This window comes from Mus pahari, unplaced genomic scaffold (assembly GCF_900095145.1).
Source record: "Mus pahari unplaced genomic scaffold, PAHARI_EIJ_v1.1 scaffold_10240_U1_1, whole genome shotgun sequence".
NCBI classification, from domain to species: domain Eukaryota; kingdom Metazoa; phylum Chordata; class Mammalia; order Rodentia; family Muridae; genus Mus; species Mus pahari.
Window position 1 is genome coordinate 19,812 of NW_018393933.1, and position 9,203 is coordinate 29,014.

Sequence of the window (9,203 nt, forward strand, 5' to 3'; positions counted from 1 at the left end):
GTCTTCTGTTCTATTGATCAACGTGTCTGTCTCTATACCAATACCATGCAGTTTTTAATCACTATTGCTCTGTAATGAAGCTTGAGATCAGAAATGGTGAGTCCCCAAGAAATTCTTTTATTGTTTTGCTATCCTGGGTTTTTGGCTATTCCAAATGACTTTGCAAATTGCTCCTTTTAACTCTATGAAGAATTTAGTACAAATTTTTATGGGGATTGCATTGAATCTGTAGATTGTTTTTGNCAAAATGGCCATTTTTAATATATTAATCCTGCCAATCCATGAGCATGGGAGATCTTTTGATCTTCTGAGGTCTTCCTTGATTTCATCCTTAAGGGATTTGAATTTCTTGTCATATAGATCTCTCACTTGCTATCTCCTGAGAGGCTCTGCTAGAGTCTGACAGTTACAGAGGTGGATGCTTGCAACCAACCATTGAACTGAGCACGAGGTCCCCAAGGGAGGAGTTAGAGAAAGTACTGAAGGAGCTGAAGGAGCTTGCAGCCCTACAGGAAGAACAACAATATGAACCAACCAGTACCCCCCCCCCCAGAGCTTCCAGGGACTAAACCACCAAGTGTACACATGGAGGGAACCATGGCTCCAGCAGCATATGTAGCAGAGAATGACCTTGTAGGACATCAATGGGAAGAGATGCCCTTGGTCCTGTGAAGTCTCGATGCCCCAGTGTAGGAAAATGCCAGGACAGGGAAGTGGCAGTAGGGAGGTGGTTTGAGGGAACACTCACATAGAAGCTGGGGGAAGAGGGATGGGATAGGAGTTTTTCAGATAGGAAACCAGGAAAGGGTATCACATTTGAAATGCAAATAAAGAGTATATCTAATAAAAAAAAATCAAAAAAGAGCTCTAGTTAGACACCAACTCTTCCTTCTCTCTATGTATGTACATATATGGCTATATGCATACATACACACATATAAACATGTACATGTAGATATATGTATGAATGAAATCTATGTATATATTATTAATATATATATGAAAGAAATATGTATATGTATGTGAAAAAAATCTAAATGGAATCCCCAAATAACAAGAGTTAAAACCTCAACTAGACATTTGTCACCATTATATGAAATATCCAGTGTCAGAAAAGGGTAACATCTAAATGAGTTGTAAGTTCACTGGTTCACATGGTCTGAGTTGAAACTTGCTAACAACACACTGGCTATTGGTTCTTCTCCACAAACTGAGGGTAAACTCCTATTGCTCCAGAGACTTACTTCTCATTATTACAGACTGACGGGCATCCATGCCTTTATGAACATGCACACACACACACACACACACACACACACACACACACACACACACACACACACACATCTGTTAGTGCTGTCATAAGGTAGAAACACTGTGTGTACCCTATGTCCCACAAAGGTCTCAGACATTCACCATGGGACTTTGGACTTTAGGAACATGGATTTTATGTCTAAGACCCTTCCCTCAAATGAAAGTGGTATTTATATCACTTGGCTCACCCCAGGGGCTTCCTACCTTTGTCTACCTCTTTCTACCCTACCCACAGGAGATTTGCTTATTCTTCAGGTCTGCTCTACTCTGACCTTTCTCCCAAACAATTAGTAACATCATTAATACCACCAAATTTATAACAACCTTCTTTTTGATGATTAAAACAACTCAAAGCAATTAAAACAACTTAAAAAATATTATCTTTTGAGATAGGGTTTCTCTCTAGCTCCGTGCCTTTTTCCTACATTTCAGATCAAAGGCCTGGATTTCTTTAGTTTTCCATATATACTTAAAATCTCTAAAAGCAATTACTACTATTTCTATCCTCTATCCTTAAAATAATGCAATTTTCCTTTATTCTTCCATTCTAAGGAGATTAGTATCTATGGATATGTAATTTGTATCCCCTTTCTCTTTGTGTTACTTGAATTAATATCCTTCCTTATGTATTTAACTTCTTAAGTTCCCTTCTATTTTCTGTATTAGCCTCTTTTCAGGATGATTTATGGATGAATGCCACACTAAGCTATCCCAGAATTCTCAAGAATCAAGGGATCTGGTTGTTTGTGAATGATTGACTTCTTAAACTATCATCAACCTTTCCATTTCCATTCAAGCTTGCTCTCTGTGACCTGTCCTCTCCCAGCAGAAACTGTCAGCAGCCCCTCCTTTCATGCCCCCCACCCCTAGCCACATCCTAATCTTAAAGGAATGGTATGTGTTTTCTGAAATCTTTTGGAGAATGTAATTAGCATTTGTTCTACAAGCAGCTATCTCAGGCTAAAGAGCTAGTTGCAAGACCTCTCTGTTGACATCACTGATATTGCATTTGATGGTGACCTCTGTGCTGCAGTGTCTCTAGTTTTTTGTTTGTTTGTTTGTTTGTTTGTTTTGTTTTGATTTTTTAAGGATTTATTATTTATTTCATGTATGTCAGTACACTGTAGCTTTCTTCACAAAAGCTACTAGAAAAGGGCATCGGATCCCATTATAGATGGTTTGAGCCACCGTGTGGTTGCTGGGAATTAAACTCTGGACTCCTGGAAGAGCAATCAGTGCTCTTAACCAATGAACTATCTCTCCAGCCCAAGTGTCTCTAGTTTAACCAGTTCCCTGGACAAGCTCTCTACTACTCCCTAGACTCCCCTTGAAGAAATAGATAGTTCAATATTGATACCTCCCAGAGGTAACAATAGGAAATAATGTTAGCTCCAAGTAATGTCAGAGTATGTTGCAATTTATGTAGGAAATCAAAATAGTATCTAGATTTCAACAATGTGTCTAATGTAGAGAGGGATGTAAGTTATAGGAACTTCCAATCTGATTGAGTTTTATTGGCAAAATGACTGATAAGTAACACTTTTCATAGAATTTTTATCCCTCTCCCTGAAACATTCTCACAAGCATTAGTATTGTTCTTAACTTGATTCATATTATAGTTTCAGGAAATTGCACATCTGCCCACCTTGGAGATGTGTGATTATAATCTGATCATTTCAGAGATAGAAGCAGAACGATTTCATGTTTGTGGCCAACTTCTGTTAAAAGTCCTATGCTATACAGTAACACACCTAGACACCATCAAATATGTGTGATTCTATGTATGTATACATTAACAAATATAACACACACACATGGACACACACACACGCACACAGACACAGAGTGTGTGTTTGTAAACATTTCTGTCTCCCTTTGTATAAAGTTCCATTTATATTCACATATATTATCATTTGTCTGAAATAAACAACTTAACTTCCTATTTTCTATATTTGATAATTCTCATTCTTCAAAGAAGCCAAAGCGTCTTCTCAACATGAGAGATCACTTACAACTTTCATCCAGACAAAAATGACAACATGAAAGAAAAGAAAATGAAAAGTAACCTGGCTGGTTGGGAATACAACAAAAGTATGGGGGGAGGGCACATGTCTTCTTTAGAAGGAGCTACTTAAAAACATGCCTGAGAAAACAGATTTGACCATAAAAGCCCAGAGAGGAACCATTTACCCATGCATAGGGCCCAATGTTTTATAAAAGACACAAGGTCTGAAATGAACACGGCCTTTGGCTCATCCATGTGTAAAAGATAAATAATCTAAAGAGGCCAACATTGGACTCAGACTGTTAGATTTAGAAAGTTTATCAGTAAGTTTGAAGTTTATACAAAGTTAAATGAGAATTTGTGGGACAATGGTAATAACAAATTCATGTTTTTATTGAATATATTTTGGTCAATGTTGTGTTGACACAAAACAAAAGAATGTGGAATCTGTTATCATTTGTGATCCAGATGAACTATTATGTTATCTTCCCTGTCTTCATCTGAAATTATACAATATTGATTGTAATACCTGGTGCAGGAAACTTGGTAAAGAGTTCCATGGCAATCCAGGCATGGTAGAACACGACTTTAATCCCAGCACTTGGGAGGCAGAGGCAGGCGGATATCTGAGTTGGAGGACAGCCTGGTTTACAAAGTGAGTTCCAGGACAGCCAGAACCCTGTCTCAAACAAACAAACAAACAAACAAACAAAGAGTTCCATGGCTGTGGATGTCATAGAGCTCAAAGATGAAACCTACCATTGCTGTTATTCTTAATGATATAATATCAAAGTGTTTTATAATTCTTATATTTAATATAACTCTTATAGTAATTCTTATAATAGCACAAGGATTGGTGCTATTCCTAGAATTCACTTTAGAAACCTATTTGGCTGTAGATAGTGATTAAAATATCTGGCGAAAATATTGAGAATAAGTGACTGTATTGTCCAATCTCTCCATATACCCAGTCCCTGTGTGATCAATCACTTGGGCTAACCTTTCTAAAGTTGATTTACATGCATTTCTTTGAAGAAATCAATAATGGAGACTGTCTTTGAGTCATATGGGATGTTTGCTTTGTGAAGACATCCATTTCTCAGGTGATAAGAGGTTTTCCCTGATCAGATTTGATTTTTTATAAGTTTTGTTGGTAAACATACTTTTTCATTCCTTGTAGATACATAAGCATAACCATGTCCCTGTCTTAGAACTATTGCAGGTTTCCATTCTAATGTCAAGTTATCCTTATAGTGCGTTAGTTGGCCTAGTTCCTCAGGGTTTTTTTCCCCAATAATCTAATGTCTCTCATCTGCTGCTGTTCCCTTTTCACCAACATTTGGAAAATTAATAAGCATCCTTTTAAAGGTATGATTGGCTCTTTATATGTTTGCTTGTCCTGTGGGGTCATGTGGTACACCAGTAACATGCTTTATATTATAATATGGGAAGAATTATTTCACGCTATCAGATACATATGCAGGAGCATTGCCAATTTTAATTCATGCAAATATCTCCATAATTGCCATTATTTCCAATAAATGTGTAATTACACAATCAGCCATTTCAGCTCTTAAAACAGTTGCACTTTGAAACCCTGAGAATGTGTCAATAGTATGGTGTATATACCTTTGTTTTCTAAATTCTGCAAAATGGAAAGTGTCCATCTGCCAGATGCCATCTTGGTACTCTTAGGGTTACTACCAGCAGGTAATGGAGTTTGGTTTTATAGAGAACGCATAGGACATTATTTCTTTGGTTTGTTGACAAGTAATGAAAATTATTTTATTTAAAACTTTCCCATTAACATGATGTTTCTCATGAAAATTTGAGGCTTCTAACACATTTCCTATGAGTATTTGGTCAATTTCCTCATTTCTTTAAGCTAATGGACTAGACAAACCTATATGAGACTAAATATGAATAATATATAATGGGTAATTTCTACTTCTGATGACCTCTTTTAATTGTATAAATAACAAAATTATCAGGTACAAATTCAGCAATCACTATATGCAAAATAATTGAATATAAACACTCAGTTATTATATTAAGTGGTTCAAAATAATATAATAGCATAACGATAGTATACAATTCTGATTTTTGAACCATTATGTACAGACTTTTGACCACCTTGTTTATTTTATCTGACTTATAACCTGCCATCCCTATGTTATTTGCATAAGTAAAAACGTTGGTGCCACTGGAATTTGTGTGCTCTTTATTATACATGGAAGAATAGTGTACACACTTGTTCACATTTGGATATTTGTTCTAAATTTTGCACGAGTTATTAGAGGTTTTAGCTAATCCTCATTAAGCACCCTTAATGACATAATCTCAACATTTCTAAGAAATACAGTAATTTTGGCTTGATCTATTCCTGCCAACGAATATAGTCTTATTCTACTTTTAGTAATTAATTCAGAAATCTTTACTATATACATCTCCAATTTTTTACTTTATTTATGAGCTAATAAAATGTGTTCCATAATACTATCTACCCTTTGAATAATGAGCCCAGTAGGAGAACGAGTTGAAGGTAAAAGGACTAGAATACAAGTTTAGGATCAATTCCATCCACTTATGCCTCTTGCAGTCTTTGTTCTACAAGAATTGTCTCTTTTACTGCTTCTGCTGTTAGACGTTTTGGAAAGCTTAAATTAGAATCTTCTTTTAAATGCTGAAACAAATTACTTAACTCACATGTACTTAATCCAATTGTAGACCTCAGCCACTAAATACTTCCCATTTATATTTGAAAATCATTAAGCGTTTGCAATTGTTCACTACAGATCTGTACCTTTTGTTGCTGAATTTTTTGCTGACTGATTTTATATCCAAAATAACTAAGTGAATCTCCTCTTTTATAGTTTTCAGTAACCCCTAGCATGGCAGAATTCTTTGTGTTTCCTTAAATATATTCTCTAAAACATCTTTGTCATAATCAGTCTACAGAATTTCTTCCATTTAATGATAATTGAAGAAATTGCTTACAAATAGTTTCTAAGGGTTGTTGCATAAAATATTGACATGTTGTTGGAATACTTTACATTCCCTGTAGAAGTGGTATCTCTTTAGTGGATGGCTACTATTCAAAGTAGGTACTGAGAAAGCAAAATGTTATTTTTCTCATGCAAGGGTATTGAGAAAAAATAATCTTTCAAGTCAATTATTATTATAGATCTTGGTAACAAATATGGTAAAGGAAGTCCAGGCTGTAAAGGATCCATAGATTGAATTACCTTAATAACTGTGCCTAAACCCATTATCATCCTCCATTTACCTGATTTCATTTTTACAACAAACAAGGGAATCCATGAGCCGGTATACTCTTTTATATATTGAGCATTCAGCTGCTCTTCTACCAGCTGTCCTAGTGCCTGCAATTTTTCTTTTGTTATGCACCACTGGTCTCATCAGAGAGGCTGGTTTTATAAACATTTTCAGGGCAAAGCTGTTGATATGTCAGCAGAGGTCTCTTTTATAAATTTGGAAACTTAATCCCTGAGAAGTCATTTTCTGATCATGGGCACAGCTTGCAATTATTTTATATCACCTGTATCAATACCATACCTAGAAGCATCTAACATATCACCTCTAAATTCCTCATTTGCTTTTCCTGGAATTGCATGAATGTTAATTTGAGTATCCCTTTATTGAAAAAGATCCCTTCCCCATAAATTGATGGGTATATCAGCCAAATGAGGTGTCAACTTCCCTATTTGCCCTTCTGATCTCACACAGGTAATACATTGGACACTTTGTCTTATTTGTGATAACTTACCAATTCCTATAATTTGTGTGTAAACCTTCTGAAGTGGTCAATCTGGTTACAATACATTTGGGAAAGTATGTTAACATCAGCTCCTGTATCAAACATTCTATGTTAACACTTTTCATTTGTAGCATCAGTTTGGGTCTCTAATCAATAGGAAACCCTAGATAAGCCTTGTATTGACTCAGTATATTTTGCACCTAAAACTGAATTTACCTAGGCCTGTAGGCATGATGGATCCATGGAAAAGGCTGCTGTGTGCCAGGAGCTCAAGACAATCAACTTCAGACTTCCTGGCTCCAAAGGCAGAAGGAAATTCATCTGTGTGATTTTGAGTCCGCTGGTTTGTAGTGCATTTTAAACCACAGCCAAAGGAATCAAATGCACTGGGACACATTGTAGAAACCATATTTGTGGAAAAAGCAGTAAATAAGGTTGTCAGGCTTTTGTGATTATACACAAAAGAACATGGAAATTTTACCTCCCAAGCCCCTATGCTTTCTCCTTATATTCTATGATAAGCCTATGTTTAACTGCAGGAGTCTTTGGATTTGTCAGACCCTCTTCTCCATCTGTCCAATCTGAATGAGCATTAGTAAATGACATGAGAGCATGGACTGAGCTCACTGCTGCTGTCACAAAGCAAAGTATAAAGTTCAGCAAAGATCTTGACAATGTGTTTTAGAAACTGTTGGTGACTCTTGCTCATCTGGTATATTCTTCAGTTTATTTTGATAGCTATTTTGTTAACTAACTAACTAACTAACTAACTAATTCAATTTACATTCCAATCGCAGACCTCTTTCCTCCCAGTGTCCATCTTATTCAGCTCTTCCCCCATATACCCCTCCCTTTCTCCTGTGAGAAAGGGGAGGGCCCCAGCACACTCTGAGTACCAATTCACTATGGCACATCAAGTCACTGTAGGACTTGATGTGCCATAGTGAATTGGTAGGCCACTGAGCCCAGTCAAGGTAGGCTAGTTAGGGAAACAAGTTTCACAGCCAGGCAACAGAATCAGGGAAAATGTTGTTCCAGTTGTTGGGGGACTCACATGAATACCAAGCTGCACATCTGCTACATATGTGTGGGGGATGGTTGGGAAGGCTCTAGATTCAGGCCATTAATATGGTTTGGTTGGTTATTCAGTCTCTGGGAGCCCCCCAAGGACCCAGGTTACTTGAGTCTGTTGGTCTTCAAATGGCATCCTCTCTGGATCTCTCAGTCCTTCTCCTAACTTGTTCACAAGACTCCTTGAACTCTATCTGATGGTTGGATGTAGGTCTCTGCATTTGTTTTGGTCAGATGCTGGGTGGAGACTCCTAGAGAACAGTTATGCTAGGCTCCCCTCCACCCCTTATTCCAGTCCCCATCCCCTGCCTATTGGGTTCTCCAGCATGCCTAGCAGCTGTGATGTGTGTAGTTTCCCTGCTATGCTGGATCTTCAGGTCCACACAACCACCTGCAAAAATAGAGGCCTGCAGCCATCAGGGACCACCAAGTGAGACTTTAAACCCCATTCCCTGCCTGTTGCCTTTCCAGGAAAACCCATCAGTGAGTTCCTCCTATCCCCTCTGCACTTCCTGTCCTGGCCCACAGCTCTGTCTGCTTCCCTGGAGTCCTGCTGCCACCCAGGAAATCCAGGTGAGATCCTCATGCCCCAATCACCTGCCCTGTTCTCCAGCAAGTTCAACAACTGTGAGGTCAGCCCTGTCCTCTTTGTTTCATCTTCTGGTCCAAACCTCTACCAGCAATCCCAGAGGCCTGCAGCCATAAGGACTACCAGCTGTTTCCATCTCTGGAGGCCTGCTGCAAACAGGACATCCAGAAGTCTGAAGTCATCAGTGACTACCAGCTCTGCCTGTATCCCTGGAAGCCTGCTGCCATTCAGGACAACCAGCTTTACCTGCAATCCCAGTGGCCTGCTGCCATCAGGAAACTTTATCAGTTTTACCTGTGGGACTATCAGGCCTGCCAACACCAAATACTGAGAGCTTTCTTTTTTATTGGATATTTTATTTATTTACATTTCAAATGGAATATATCCCCTTGGAAACCCCCTATCCGATACCCCTACCCCTGCTTCTATGAGGATGCTCATGGCCT